Genomic DNA, 14710 nt, shown 5'->3' on the forward strand with positions numbered 1-14710 from the left:
AATCCACTCTGAAAACCATGGGTCGGTGTCACATACATTTGGGGAAAATGTTAATTTCTTCTCCCCGCTGTTGAGTCTCTTGTGTGCCTGAACACATAGATTAGGAAAGAGCTCGGGATGAAGGAAGGTTCAGCCTCTTTAGAAACTTACCCTCAGTGAGAATTTGTCAGTAAGGAATTCTGACACGAAGGAGGACATGCCATTTTGTCATGCTACATAAAACTACTCAAGGTGCCTACTGGAGACATGGGCAACGCCAAATACATCTGTAAAGAAACTAAAAACAGGGCTGTTTTTGTCACAGAGCGCCCAGAATGGAGTTCCGGCATTGGAACCTTGTAGGGTAGGCAAGGCAGGTTGTATGACGTGTGTGAGTTCCAGCACCTTTCCCCCCCCCAAAAAAAAAACACTGCTAAGAACTATGTCACTCGTAACAGAAATTCTGGCCTTGGGGGGCATCTGATATTTCACGAGTTTAATGATTCCCCCACCCCGCATATTTATCTGAATTGTATCAAGGGATTGTTTGTTTTCTGTTTTTTTTCTTCAAATAGCCTGGGTGTGACAGGCATGGTCTCCCAGCATTTCCCCTTCTAGATGATGCCAAACATTTTCTTTTAATTCACAACTGGCAGCGGCTATCTTCCTGGGAACAAAGGGTGGCTGAAGAGGCCAGGGCCAACCACTCTGAGGAGAAAATTATTAATGATCCTTATCTTCTGGAATTTGAGTAGGTTTCACAGATTGGCTGTCCTGAGCAGAGAAATTACTTCTATCCTGCTGGTCTTGTCTTCCATCTCATCTAGCATTCAGTGTGATATGCTCAAATCCTTTGGGGAATGAAAGCCTAAAGCATAGAGAAAGAAAACACAAGAGAATACAGTTATGCTCAATGGTGTGTGAAGGTTTTTTTTTTTTGAAGTGCAGGACAGTAATCAGATAAGATTAGTTTTTATAATGGCTATTTACTTTCTTTTTTTTTAATATATATGACAGGGAAGACTGAAAAAAACAAGAGCTATAAAGAGAAGCTTTAAGGCTATTTTTCTGCCTATGAGCAATTGCTTGGAATAATTATGTAACAGTCCAGAAAAAGATGGCTGGGGGCCCAAGGGATAGAACAGACAACCAGCAATTGTTCTTTATAAATGCAGTTTTTCTTTTCCAAGATACACATACCACATTATTTAAATCACTGTGTGTTCAACAAGTGATGTCAAATACGTTTAGCATAGCTTCAACTTCATGTGAAGCTTAGAGGTAGCATAAAGGAAAGTAGTCTTAAATTGGGGACAGGCTTTTGTATGTCTTTCTAAGATCTGGGCTATCTAAATAATGTACTTAAATTTGCTGTTGCCTCTAATTCATTCTCAGCCAATCTCACTGGGCTAGCTTGGTCAAGAGGCTTTTGTGACTTCCTCAGAGCAGCTAACCTTTCTTTTCACAGTGATTCCTCAGCTGGTGATGGAGAAAGACACCTCATTTGAACCACATGGATCACATTGGCTTCTCCACTTGCATGTCTCTTCCATGATCTCAAGGGCCTCACTATCCTGCAGTTGGACATTAATGCTGCACAAAGACTACTCCCACTGATCAGAGAGGACCACAAGTGATGTGTTGGCAGCAATAATGTCCAGTGGGTCTAACAGCTCTGGCTATAGAAGGCCAGCTGCTATAAGAAAGCTATGTGGAGACTTTTAAGTGGACTGATCTAGAGGTATTCATGGTAAGCGAGTAAGGAGAAGATTCAGCAAATATAGGTACATTGTGCAGATAACCTTTATGGGAAGAAAATGGTAGAAGTGATTGTGAGAGGAAGAGGACCTAATTCTAGACCTAAATTCCCAATACCCATAGACTCAAGTTTTCATTAATTATAGTTTTGTAATGCACAGCTTTACACTGGAACAGAGCTCCTATGAATTACAGATATATACAAATAATATTCAATATCTGAAACCTAAATCAGATTTATTCTCAAAGACTCAAGTGTTGGATGATTTCCTAGCCAATATTTTATTCCAATTAGTGTTGAATTGGTTTTTTTCTTAATTAACAAAGGTTACAGTTGCCTCTAACCTCAAACTACTGCCCATCCCCAGCTGTGGACAAGCCAACTAAAAGAAAATAGCATCAAGCTATCAAACAATCTAGCATGAATTATTCCCTTCATCTACACCAGGGGTGTCAAACACGGCCCGTGAGCTGGATGCATCACACACAGGCCTCGCACACCCTGGCTCTGCAAAAGCAAAAAATGTCATGATACGTCACAATACATCACGTGACGTGATCAAGTTTGACACCTGTGATCTATACCATACTAAGGTTAAATGGGCCTTAATATCAAAGTTTCATTCACTTGTCAGTGGAGAAGTTTCTAACCACAATTAATGAATAAGTGCTTATTTTATAGTAAAACCTTCTAGAGTAGACATGTCAAACTCATTATGTCATGTGACGTCATGCAACATATTGGAACTTTTTCCCCATTGCAGGCAATGGGGTGGGCGCAGTTTCCTTGTGATGTGTCCGGCCCACGGGCTGGCAGTTTGACACCCCTGTTCTAGAGTATCTCAAGAAATATCATAGATTCATTAACATTAAACACTGTGTAAACCACAGTGGAAAGCTTTACATAACATGTCCAATCAGATCTACCCAAATCTTACCTGCAAGACTCCAGATGACCACTAAATGGCAGGAGCAAGACCTGAACACCGTTCAACTCCTGGATTAATTACATTTTAAAGTCTTCCACAGTTCCACAGTCCAGATCTGGAAGCTTTAATCAAACAATATTGTGTCTCACCATGAATTCTGAACCCTGTGACATGGTCTTAAAACATAATAATCGAGGTCAAGCATTGTAAGTCAAAAACCAAGTCTGAGAGACTTAGCACTCCCATGAAAGACTTTTTTTAAAAAAAATGTATATGTCCAACAAATCAGAAAAAAATATATGAAATTTCTGTCCCAGTGTGCTCCATTGTTCACTACCATGCTTCATACACTCTGAATGATGAAAAGGTTAATTTGTAAAAGGCATAGCTTGCTTGGCTACAAATAGATTGCTTGCTTTTGTTATAAACTACAGTCAACAATCACAATATTCAAATTCACATGATGACATTGGCAATAGCCCAAATCAAACAAGCTTATGAAATCAGATACAAAGATTTCTTTCCATGCTACCATTCAGGTAGGGTTGTGGTAGGGTTGTGCCTGTGTATGTGCTTACATAAAATAAAATGCCAACTTTCTATTTGCTTCACTTCTGGTTCTTTGGAATGTGGAACATTGTTTGCTCCAACGGTGAGCAATTATTGTTATTTAAGAAGCCTAAAGAATGTTCTACTGGGGGTTTTGCTACTTCCTGCCGAGATTACATTTAATGTGGGATACTGTAATTATTTCTGCATTATTTCAATACCTATTTAGGCATTATGTAGTGGATTATTTAACTACAGGAAATATGTATTAATATGGAATACTTTGGTTAAACTATTAATATTTTTGTGGCTATTTAAATGTTGGGGACATGTCTAGCTATTGTGAACACACTACTTTGAAATATTGTGATATTCTGTCATTTCTGGACTAAAAACTTTTTCTGAGCTTATCATAAAATAGTACATAAATAATACTAAACTTTTTCAGGGTGGCCCTGAAGATATAGACATCTCCTACTCCATAGGCATCCTGAAAACCAGTCAAAATTGGCTTGATCCAGTGATTCTTGGTTAAATTTAGTGGTGCGTGCAATGTATTATATTTCTATTATTGATATTTACAACTGATATATACTTTTTCAGTGTCCCGTTCTTGATTTGTGAGAAGTATTCAAAAATACAGAAATAGCTGACTGTAAAGCTGTCTAAGTTATTCTGGGCCTGTCATTCTCTCTTAGCCCAACCTGCTTCATGGGGTTCTTGTGAGGAAAAGAGGAGGAAAGAGTATTTTATATTTTACTGACGGTATAAAATATACAGTGAGTAAAACCTTACTCTGGGATTTTACTAATAATTATCATATTTTTAAGAGAATAGCAAGAAATACTACCTAAAATAAGACAAGAAAAGCAATTGGCTATCTCTATAAAATCCCCCTTTTCTTTATAATTTATTACTGTCTTAATTCCCAGGCACAGGATTTGGAAAAAGAATAGTGTCCATACTAGTTGTTTTAAGCAGCAAGCCTTTACATAGCTCTCCGGTTCCTTTCCTCCCTTTTCATTATGTTGTTATAAATTTTTGTACCTTGTATTGTTTATACAATATTAACTGAAGATTATTGACATTCAGATAACTTAGGGCAGGGGTGTCAAACTTGCAATGTCACGTGACGTGTTGAGACGTATCACAACTTTTTTTCCATTGCCGGCAATGGGGTGGGTGCATTTTTTGGCATGCCGCATCCGGCCTGTGGGCCGGCGGTTTGACACCCCTAACGTAGGGTGTTAAAAAAATTAAAAAAGTATTCTATTAATATTAATTACAATTTAGGATGTCTATATTACAAACATGAAATTATTTGACGTTTTCATCCAAAGTTGACTGTATACTCCAGTTCATTAATAAATATGGAAGTATAATTAAATGGTGTGGCCAAACTGTTGAAGAGAAAGAAAAATTATGGTCTGTGAGGGATGTGCATTTCTGAAATGCAGCAAATATTGGTCCACCAAGACTGTCTATTAGAGAGATTGGCCTGGCGGTGTATTAATAAATGAACTCTTTAAAAGCCAAATAAGTAGTGAGATGCTGTAGGATGTAAACTGTCAACTCACACAAAAGTTAGAGTGATCTGAATGCTATTTTCAAACCAATGGAAAAACTGAAACTTTTGTACTAGTTGTACTTAACACAACCCAATTTTCAAAATGATGACCAGATTTTAAAAAAAAGTATTGACCGTGAAGACCCAGGACAGGGGCAGGGAGTTAGTTTAGGTATATTAGCCTTCCTCAAGGGAAATTGCAGAGAGCAGGATTAAATTGCTAGAATTTAGCAAATACCTCAAGTAGCAAAACAAGTGAATTTATCAATATAACTCACGATGAGGTTAATTAAATTGTTTTGTGGTTGTTAGACTCATACAATGTAATCTTAACACATGGAGGAAAAGGAAAACAAATAGACACTTTGATATGCCTCTTTGGTATTATGTGTCTAAAGTCCAAAGCAGTTGGCTTAAGGATGAAATACTATCTAAGGGTCCTTTATAAAACCAGAGCTTTTTTCCTCATAGAATGCTCAGAACGGAGTTCCGGCACCTTTTTTGGATGGAACCTTGTAGGGTAGGCAAGGCGGGTTGTATGACGTGTGAGTTCCGGCACCCTTTTCTTTTACAAAAAAAGCACTGTATAAAACTATTCATGGGTTAACCAGAATATATTGACAGCTTCCATTCTTCTGAGGTTGGTAAAATGAGGACCCACATTGTGGGGGGAAATATATGCTGATTCTATAAACCATTTAGAGAAGGAGTCCCCAACCCACGGTCTGTGGACCAGTACCGGGATGCACCATGCCAGCAACTGGTTTGCACAAACAAGCAAAGTGCCATCCACGGGATGCAGGCAGCACATAAAATCATACACCCTCCAGGCCATGGAAAAACCTCTCTCCATGAAACTGGTCCCTGGGGACCTCTGTCTTAGAGAGGGCTGGAAAGAACTATGAAGCGGTATACAAGTCCAAGTGCTATAGCTATTGCTATTTGTACAGAGCTACTGAACACACTGCAGATTCTGATACTTTTGCTTCTTCCTGCTAAGCATTAATGTAGAAATACTTGGCTGGCTACTTCATGCTATAGGCTGAAAGTGGTTCCAAGAGAAGAATTGATAAAATGGTATTAGGAGAGGCTAAGGGGTGAAAAGGCTATAAACCGGCCTTGTGCAGAAGGTGCCTTTTCAAAGAATGTGGCTGATGTTGCAATTGTGTATTTTAATCTGAAGGACAGATTGCTTTAATTATTGTAACACCCCAGCAGTGATTCTAGTATTTCTTATTAAATTGTTTTATTAAATGTGTGAGGCGACTCAATTCTATAGCAATTCTGGGCAGCATTACAATAAAACCAATAAGAAAATACAAAGAAAAGCCCCAAATATCCAGAAGAAGAACCAACAAATAAAATGATTGCAAATAGCAAAATCCCTAGGACCCTTTAAAGGTAAAGGTAAAGGTAAAGGTAAAGGTTCCCCCGCACATGCGTGCTAGTTGATTCTGACTCTAGGGGCCAGTGCTCATCTCCATTTCAAAGCCGAAGAGCCAGCGCTTGTCCGAAGACGTCTCCGTGGTCATGTGGCCGGCATGACTAGACGCCAAATGTGCACGGAACGCTGTTACCTTCCCACCGTAGTGGTCCCTATTTTTCTACTTGCATTTTTACGTGCTTTCGAACTGCTAGGTTGGCAGAAGCTGGGACGAGTAACAGGCGTTCACTCTGTTACACGGCACTCGAGATTCAACCCGCCAAACTGCCGACCTTCTGATCGACAGGCTCAGCATCCTAACCCACTGAGCCACTGCGTCCCCACTTAGGACCCTTTACTCTAACCCAAACCTGGGGGAAGAGCCGGATTTTCAAGGTTCTTTTAAACACAATCAAGATGGGGGCTGGATGAATCTCAGAGAAAATTGTGCTCTAGAGCAGGGGTCCTCAACCTTGGCAACTTTAAGACTTGTGGACTTCAACTCCCAGAATTCCTCAGCAAAGCTGGCTGAGGAATTCTGGGAGTGGAAGTCCACAAGTCTTAAAGTTGCCAAGGTTGAGGACCCCTGCTCTAGAGGAGAGGTGTTGTAGTGGTCAAGTCACCCTTCCCAGGTGCCTGCTTAAAATGGAGGTGATTTTTAGTCTTTCTACTCTGCCTGATCATAGTGGCAGGGCAGTGATTGTACCATAAGGGGGGAAAAAGGCCTGCACTACTGTCATAGGAACTACTGTGGGAAGCAGGGAAGGCATCCATGAGTGTAAACATGAGAAACACCTGGCAGTATGGCTGCAGTATGGAAATTCAGTTCATTTTTCCAAGTGGATGGAATCAGACTGTTGTCCCGAGAAAAATGCAGTAGCCTGGCATCTTGCCACTAACCAGTCTCATGAACTTAATTCCAAATTTAAATTGATTTATGGTCCGTCTCCCCTCCCTCTCTCCAAATGTCCACTCAGAATGATTAGCACGTATGTTCTAAATAGATTATACAGCAATAAAGCAGCTATGAATTGGTGTTGCTGACATTTCCTCCAATTAAACTCTAAGCAGTAGCTAATTGAAAAAGTGGTTTTAATGCCATTGTCTGCTCTACCACATAGCTCCCAAACTGCCAATCAACTATTTTGAGATGCAAAACAAGTTCACCAAACAGCTGATTGGCAGCTAGTAGAAACTCACAGTACAGGAGGCTCCCCTGTTTTATGGTACAATTCTCCCCCAACTGCTGATTGGCTGCTCAGTGAGCTTGTTTTGACGGTGCTTTCACCATTTTAAAATCTGCTAAAGCTACAGTCAAAACAATGGCCGGAGCAGCTGGGCAATAAAATGTGGGGTGCTGATTCTCTCAAAGTCTGAATTTTGATAGAGATAGTTCTCCTGCTTGACCATGAAGTTCCATCAGTCCACAAATCTGCTGTCTGGCAAACACTGGATGGTGTGTGTGTGTGTGTGGAACTGTGGTGGTAGACAACAATGCTTAGAATCTAAGGGCAGGCGGTGGGCCCGCAACAGTCTGAAGTGGTCTATAGGTGTCAGCTGTCCCCAATTCTATGGACGGCACTGCCAATAGAATCTCTGACAAAGTGCATCAGGTTTTTCCCCCTTAAGTGTTGCTGAAGGGGAAAAAACACTGTTTTAAGTTTGGAACAACTAAGAATCGCTTAAGCCTTTCTCACATACAGGTTGAGAATGAGATGAAAGCAGCATCATAGAAACTTGGCAGAATAGTTGCCAGGACATGTTGGTAGCATGAATAGATGGCAAGTGAGGAAGCTGACTAATATTCCTTGTGTGTTCGTCCAGTGCTCTCCTCTCCTTCCCCCACATATCCAAGTCACGCTAATATATTAGTTGTGGAGAGCAAATAGACACAGTGAAAATATGATTTTCAAAGGGTAAGAAACCGATATTGAAATCAGGATGGCTAATCTTGAAATTGTGTTTCTGAAGTATATGTATAAATAAAAACACATTCATTGTTTCTGCCTACTTTTAACAAGTATGCACCTCCTCCTTCTAACTGGTTCAATTTTTGGTTGGGTCTGGAAACGTATGTGTATTCCATAGAGCTTGTGAACATTGTCTAGTGATAGCTCATTTATTCATCATGTTTCTAAAAGTGCATTGCAAATGTGGAATAAAATCACCACTGCTCAGTGAGAGCCACAGGTTCCCAGTAGGGTTCTGGGTGCAATTCAAGGTGCTGATTCTCACCTTGTAAAAGCCTACTTGGCCCAGGGCCAAGCTTTCAACCAGGTGCCTATCTTTGATTGTGTCTGCTCATCCCATACTTTTAATGGGCTCAAAGCTCTTCTTTTCAAATTTTGTTGTTGGGTTTTCTACGTTGGCTTTTAATGTGTTCTTAGCCAACCAGAGATATGGCAATGAGATAGGTGACATATAATAACAATATTATAACCCATTACAATCAATTATAAAATCACAGTGCAAAATACAGAGTCTATGGACTCAAGGCCCCATTATGTATAATGTCAACATCTATGCAGTAATATGGTAAATAGGTTAAAAAAACAAGTTGAAGGCTTCACAGGGTAGAGAAATATATTTTAAAAAGATAAAAATGAATAATTTTTTATTTAATAAAAATGTTAAAGAAAAATATTAAACATATTTTTAACGCTTATTTAAACTTTTGGGGATCTGGATTCAGGTGTAATTTGGGAATTCAGAGACCACAGCCATGCGGGAAAAGTCTCTCAGCCACAATGTGGCCCTTCTTGTATGTGGCAGAACCAGCTCATCCTGATCTAGTAGCCAGATCAAATGCACAGACTCATGAGCCACCATTGGGTCTTTCAAAGAATTGGGTTTGCCCATGTGCAGGGCACAGTGGATCAACATCATTGGCATTTTGCATGAATAGGAGCAAAATAAAGAGAACAGGAGGGACAGCAGCATTCTGGCCCATATGAGAGGGCAGAATGAGATTTCAGGTAACTTGACTATGGATTGCTACGTTAGTCCAGGTATAATCCAATAATTGCTTGGTTGTTTTCAAAATAGGGAACTAATAGATTGTGGTAACCTTCATACAAAGGAAATTACAGTTTTTGCTTTTAATAAAAGGCTTTAAGATATGCTTGTGTTGATTTACATTCCCTGGTCCCTCATGGTCAAGGAGAGCTAAGAGAGACACTGGAATGGAAGGGGGAGGAGGTTTAAGATGGAATATTTGGAAAGGCCTTAAGTTTTTTAAAGGAACTAACCTATCTTTTTTGTGAGCAACTTGCTGTGTTTCTCATTTTGGTACAGGAGTGCAGGAGTCTTCAAACCTGGCCCTTTTATGACTTTTGGACTTCAACTCCCAGAATTCCTCAGCCAGCGTGCTGTAGTGTAACAGTCCCATAATAGGGTGGCTACCAAAAAACTAGTAACTAACTAAAGTCATCAAACCAGCCCTTCCCCAGTTCAATCTTTCAGGCAGAGACCATTCTTCTCAGGAAATTTTTGGGTTTTTCAGCAACCAGTAGGAGAGAATCCAGGAGTGGTGGCGTAAGCAAACTCCTCTGAGTGCCTGGACTGTGTGCTGTCCATTTTTTGTATACTGCTATTAAATAGATGGTGTGGAGGGATTTGAATCAGGTTGTAGGAGCCATGTGGAGCTTCATACATGAGCTTGGGACAGTGGTGTTTCAAAAGATACCACCAGAGAGAAATGGTTCAAGCATATCTCAAGCGATGCTATTCCCAAGATGGTTTGAGCACTACAGCTGCTACTTTTGTTACTGTAGGCACTCACTGCTGCTAGATCTAAATTTGGGCTACAAAAATATTGAGGTCAAAAGGACACAGCACATTCTAACCCTGGTCTTGTTTGGATTCTAGAAGCTCAGGGCTGCTGGCCTTAAAAAAAACCCAGTAAAAATAAAAATAACTGTATTTTTGATACGTTCCCCTTACATCCCTGTGATTTTTTTTTATAAGAAAGGGTTATCCTGAAAAAAGGCAATTTCTGATTTAAAGTAATAACTACTAGTTCGATTCCCAGTTTGAACTACAAGACATGGTCTGGAGAGGTTCCTGTGACTCTGTGTCCAGGAGTTAAATACAGAGTTAAAGGGAAATGGAATCATTTTTAAATACGTGTTGATTCTCTGAGCCACTTGCCCAGGAATATCCAGTTTATTTCAGAGAGATTTGGAGGATTTTCCCCCCCCCCACTTTAGGCAATTCTAAATCTGTCTGATTAAGTTCAGGATCAGGAGTTCAGATTTAATGCATACCTTATCAATTATTGGCTCACTTGCTGTAAGTGCTGGGAGGAGTAAGGGCTGCAACTTATATCGAATCCTATGCAGTAACAAAAGACTTTCAGTTTTGGGTCCTTTTAGCTATCTCAAGATTTATTTGCCCTGAAAACTTATTTTACTTTGTGCTTCTGAATATTAAAGATGAAGCTGGGCTTCTATGAGTTGACTGCTGAAAAAGAAAATGGCACTATATTTTTACAGCCTTTAAAAAAAATTGTGGTGAAAAATTGAAGAGGAATATTTTAAGTATATGCCTTGCCTGGTATAGCACATTTCTTGTACAGGACTGAGTATGGATGATGGGATTTGTAGCCCAGAATATGAGAGGGCACTTTGTAACATCTATATTCTTGTTAGGAATATTAGGAGCTAATTATGAGAAGGAGAGTGAATATTTAATATTACATGTATTAACAGCAGCGAGAATTGTTATTTGCCCAATATTGGAAAAATGAAAACTTACCAACCGAAGAAGTATGAATTAAGAAAATTTTAAAATGTGCAGAGATGGATAGATTGACTTTAGAGATTAAAGAGAAAGAAGATTCAGTTTATTTTAGAACATGGGATAACTTTTATCAATGGCTAAGAAAACGAACTAGTGAGAAAGGAATGTGATATGCTATTTTGAATACATACTAGTAAGAAGAATGTTATGGATTAATTAATACTGTCTATGATAACTAGTCACACTTACTATTGATATCTATTACTATATTAACTATCGTTACTTAAATATATGTACCCAGACAATATTCTGTTTGTTAAATTTTGAAAATGTCACTGGGGGATAACCCCAATGTTGACCCCAACCCTGTCCTTATCCCAATCCCGACTCCAACCCTAGCCTAAACTCTAACCCTAATTCAGTCCCTATTTTATCCCTAACCCTATAAAATCTAATAAAATTCTTTTAAAAAACTGTGGTGAAAAATTGAGGAATATTTTAAGTATATGCCTTGCCTGGCATAGCACATTTCCTGTCCAGGGCTGAGCATGGATGATGGCATTTGTAGTCCAGAATATGAGAGGGCACTTGGTTAAGGAAATGTAACATTTACCGTATATTCCTTATTAGTAGCAAGACCAAAAACTATTTTCAAACATAATATTTAAATAATATTTTGTCCTACATACTGAATGCTAAAAGCATGAATGTATCTTCGATTTAAAAACAAGCTTGATTAATTTCTAGATTGCCTGAACAGGATTGATACTATAAAAATATTAGGCAGAATAGTAATCTTAGCAGTGCATAAGGTGATGTGCAAAGACAGGCAACACATATAAATTTCACCCTAATGATGGTGTTGTGACTTCAGTCCTATGCATATTTATTCAGAGGTCAAATACATCAAGTTCTGTGGACTTTATTCCTAATTTTCCATAGGATTACATCTAAAGCCTCTCATTGATGATTCCTGTAAAGGCAATAATTGCTGAGTGTATTTCTACTTCTGTCACACCAGAGGGAGTGTTGGCAAAGCAATATTGAAAAGCAACAGCCACTGTTTACAACATGTATGAGAGTTAAACTAAATGCTACCAGAGACCTTTCATCACTTGTACTTAAGCATAGCACACATGCCCTGGCAACCACCTTTTTTCTGCTGTAGCTTCACAACATTACTTTTATCTCACCTCCAACTTACAGTATTGACACAGGTTTAAGTCATCCTTGGATATACAGGTGTTAAAAGTTGATTTTTTCCCTTTATTCTAAAACTGTGCAAGCCATGTTCAAGATGTACAAAATCTACTAGACTTTGTTGTCTTGGAAGGAACTTAAGAAACTACACTTACTTAAAGCCAGTAGGGACAAGATACAGACCAGGAGTCACTATAGCAAATTTGATACTGGTCTAGTTTTCTCAAAAATGCCTAGATAGTACTTCAAAGCCAGCAGTAGGGAAAGGGTTTGCTAGAAATATAGACGCTGAAAGCCGACACATATGGAAGCCAGAATATGGGAAGGCTGTGTTAACAGCAGGGCTGCATAGCAAATGAGCTAGAATTCCTCAGCATCATGACAGTGGGAGTAGGGGAGAGAAACTCATTTCTTCCCTTTCTGCTGCAGTTCAGGTGAAAATTTCTTCCAAAGTTGCAGTTTATATTTCAAGGGAAGTTTCTGCTGGTGTCAATTGTAGGTTTATCTGAAATGTAAACAGCAACATCAGAGAATCAACAGAATGGAAAACAGTTATAGAAAGTGCCGGTGTCCCTTTTCAGCTCGTAGATAGGCAACTTTGGGAAATAACATCAACAAAATTTAAAAAACAATTAAAAGGACACAAGAGTTCATATGACAAAACAGATCTTATAAGACTGGACTATTTTGTAAAATTTCTGCTATTTTAATTTTTTTTAAAGGGGTTACAAGTGCCATAGCATAAGCCCTGAATTTAAAGTATTTCTCTTCACTCCATGCTTGCAGCAGTTCAGGCTGCATTATAGTCTCCGTTTACATAAGAAAGAATATGCCTATTAATTGTGCTCATTACAAATCACGACCTCTTGTTTGACACCTAGCACTACACCATATTTGTCCCAAATACCGGGTGAACACCCTTGCATCAGAAACAGGAATCCTCTCTGCCTGAGATGCTAAACTATGTTGGAGAAAAAGTCAAGTCCAGCTGAGCTAAGGGAGAGGCAGACATAGATGCAAGGAAAGATGCAAGCAAAGCATCAGTGTTGGTTTGCAGCTGTTACACTAGGCCTGGTAGAGTTGTGGTGGTGAGGACTCTTTCTTCTTGCATCACTAACACTACCAGAATAGTGAGTCAGGAGATGACCAGGTAAAACCACAGGTGGGCAAATAACATAGATAAGATGCACAACTGGAAGCCACATGTAGCTCCCAAAGACCTTGGGTGCTGCTGCTTGACCACTTTCCAGACTGCCAGCAACTTATACATTCTTTATGCCATGAAAGTGACATATACACGAAGCATTATAGTAACTGTAAGTAATCAGTTAATGTGTTATTTTCCAAACCTAGTATAGGAATGTTTCTGTCAGTGCATTTCCCTATACCAATTCACAGTAACTTTGTAGCGTCACTCACTACAAGAAGCTAGCAACATAACCCTGTTCCTAGTCTTCTTATGTCTGCAGGAGAATGATTGGGTGACTTTACAAAATGCTGGGGGGCCTTGTGAGATGGCATTTTAGTGCAGTGATATATGTGGGCATTTGTATTACCAGCTGCATGGAAATTTCACTTTCTTCCTACGTGGAAATTCTTCTTGACTGGAGCAGTGAAATTTTTTTTTTATTGGAGTTCTCTTCCCTCCACTTTCTCCTACCTGCTAAGGACAGGGTATTTTTCTCAAATTTCAAATTGCTACCACCAGGTTGTGCTACAACCTTTAGTGAAAGCTCTGTCCTTTTCCTTCCACGGTCAAATGCCTAGTGCAGACTGCTTTCTAATGATATTTTCCTCACATACACCAGCAATCTTGCCCACCCACCCTTAACAAACCTTCCCAATTTTCTTCAAGTACTAATTTTCTTGGCTGAAGCTGGAACATGTGAAAGTTATTTATGTCCAGGATTTAAAAAAAAAATAACAATTTTGGCAAATAATGTTTGGGAGTGAAAAATTGCTTATGGCTTTGCAAAACCAAAGGTGGCTTTGGAGAATCTAGTAAGTGGGGAAAAAAGGGAAATGATGATTGTCATATTTTTGGCCAAAACATATTAGGAGATTTATTTGTATCCACAAAGAAGAATTAAAGTTTTGTTAGGGTCCTTCTCAGAATAAAGCTGTTCCAAAAAAAATGGAGGGGGAGCGATAGAGTGAGTTTCCCCCCATATAGTTGTAAAATCAGAAAAAGAAATATGAAGGAGGCCCATCAGAATTCAACCAGTGTGGTCTAGTTGTTAAAATTTGGCCTGGGATAACCAAGTTCTAGTCTGCATTTGACCTCAGGGTGAGTTTGGGCTAGTCACTCTCAACCAACCCATATCAAGGGGGTAAGGATAGGGGATATTTTATGGGGATAAAATTAGGAGGATGGCCACCCATGCCATTTGGGAGTTTTCAGAAAAAACAGGGATCTAAAAGTGATTTAACTTCCAGTCCCTTTCCTTTTCCATTACAATATTTGTTTTTCTAGACCTGTGGTGGCGAACCTATGGCATGGATGCCACAAGTAGCACGCAGAGCCCTCTCTGTGGGCACATGCGCCATCGCCCCTTTCCTAGGCCT

The sequence above is a fragment of the Vipera berus genome (assembly GCF_964194415.1).
Source record: "Vipera berus genome assembly, chromosome: 1".
Lineage (NCBI taxonomy): Eukaryota > Metazoa > Chordata > Lepidosauria > Squamata > Viperidae > Vipera > Vipera berus.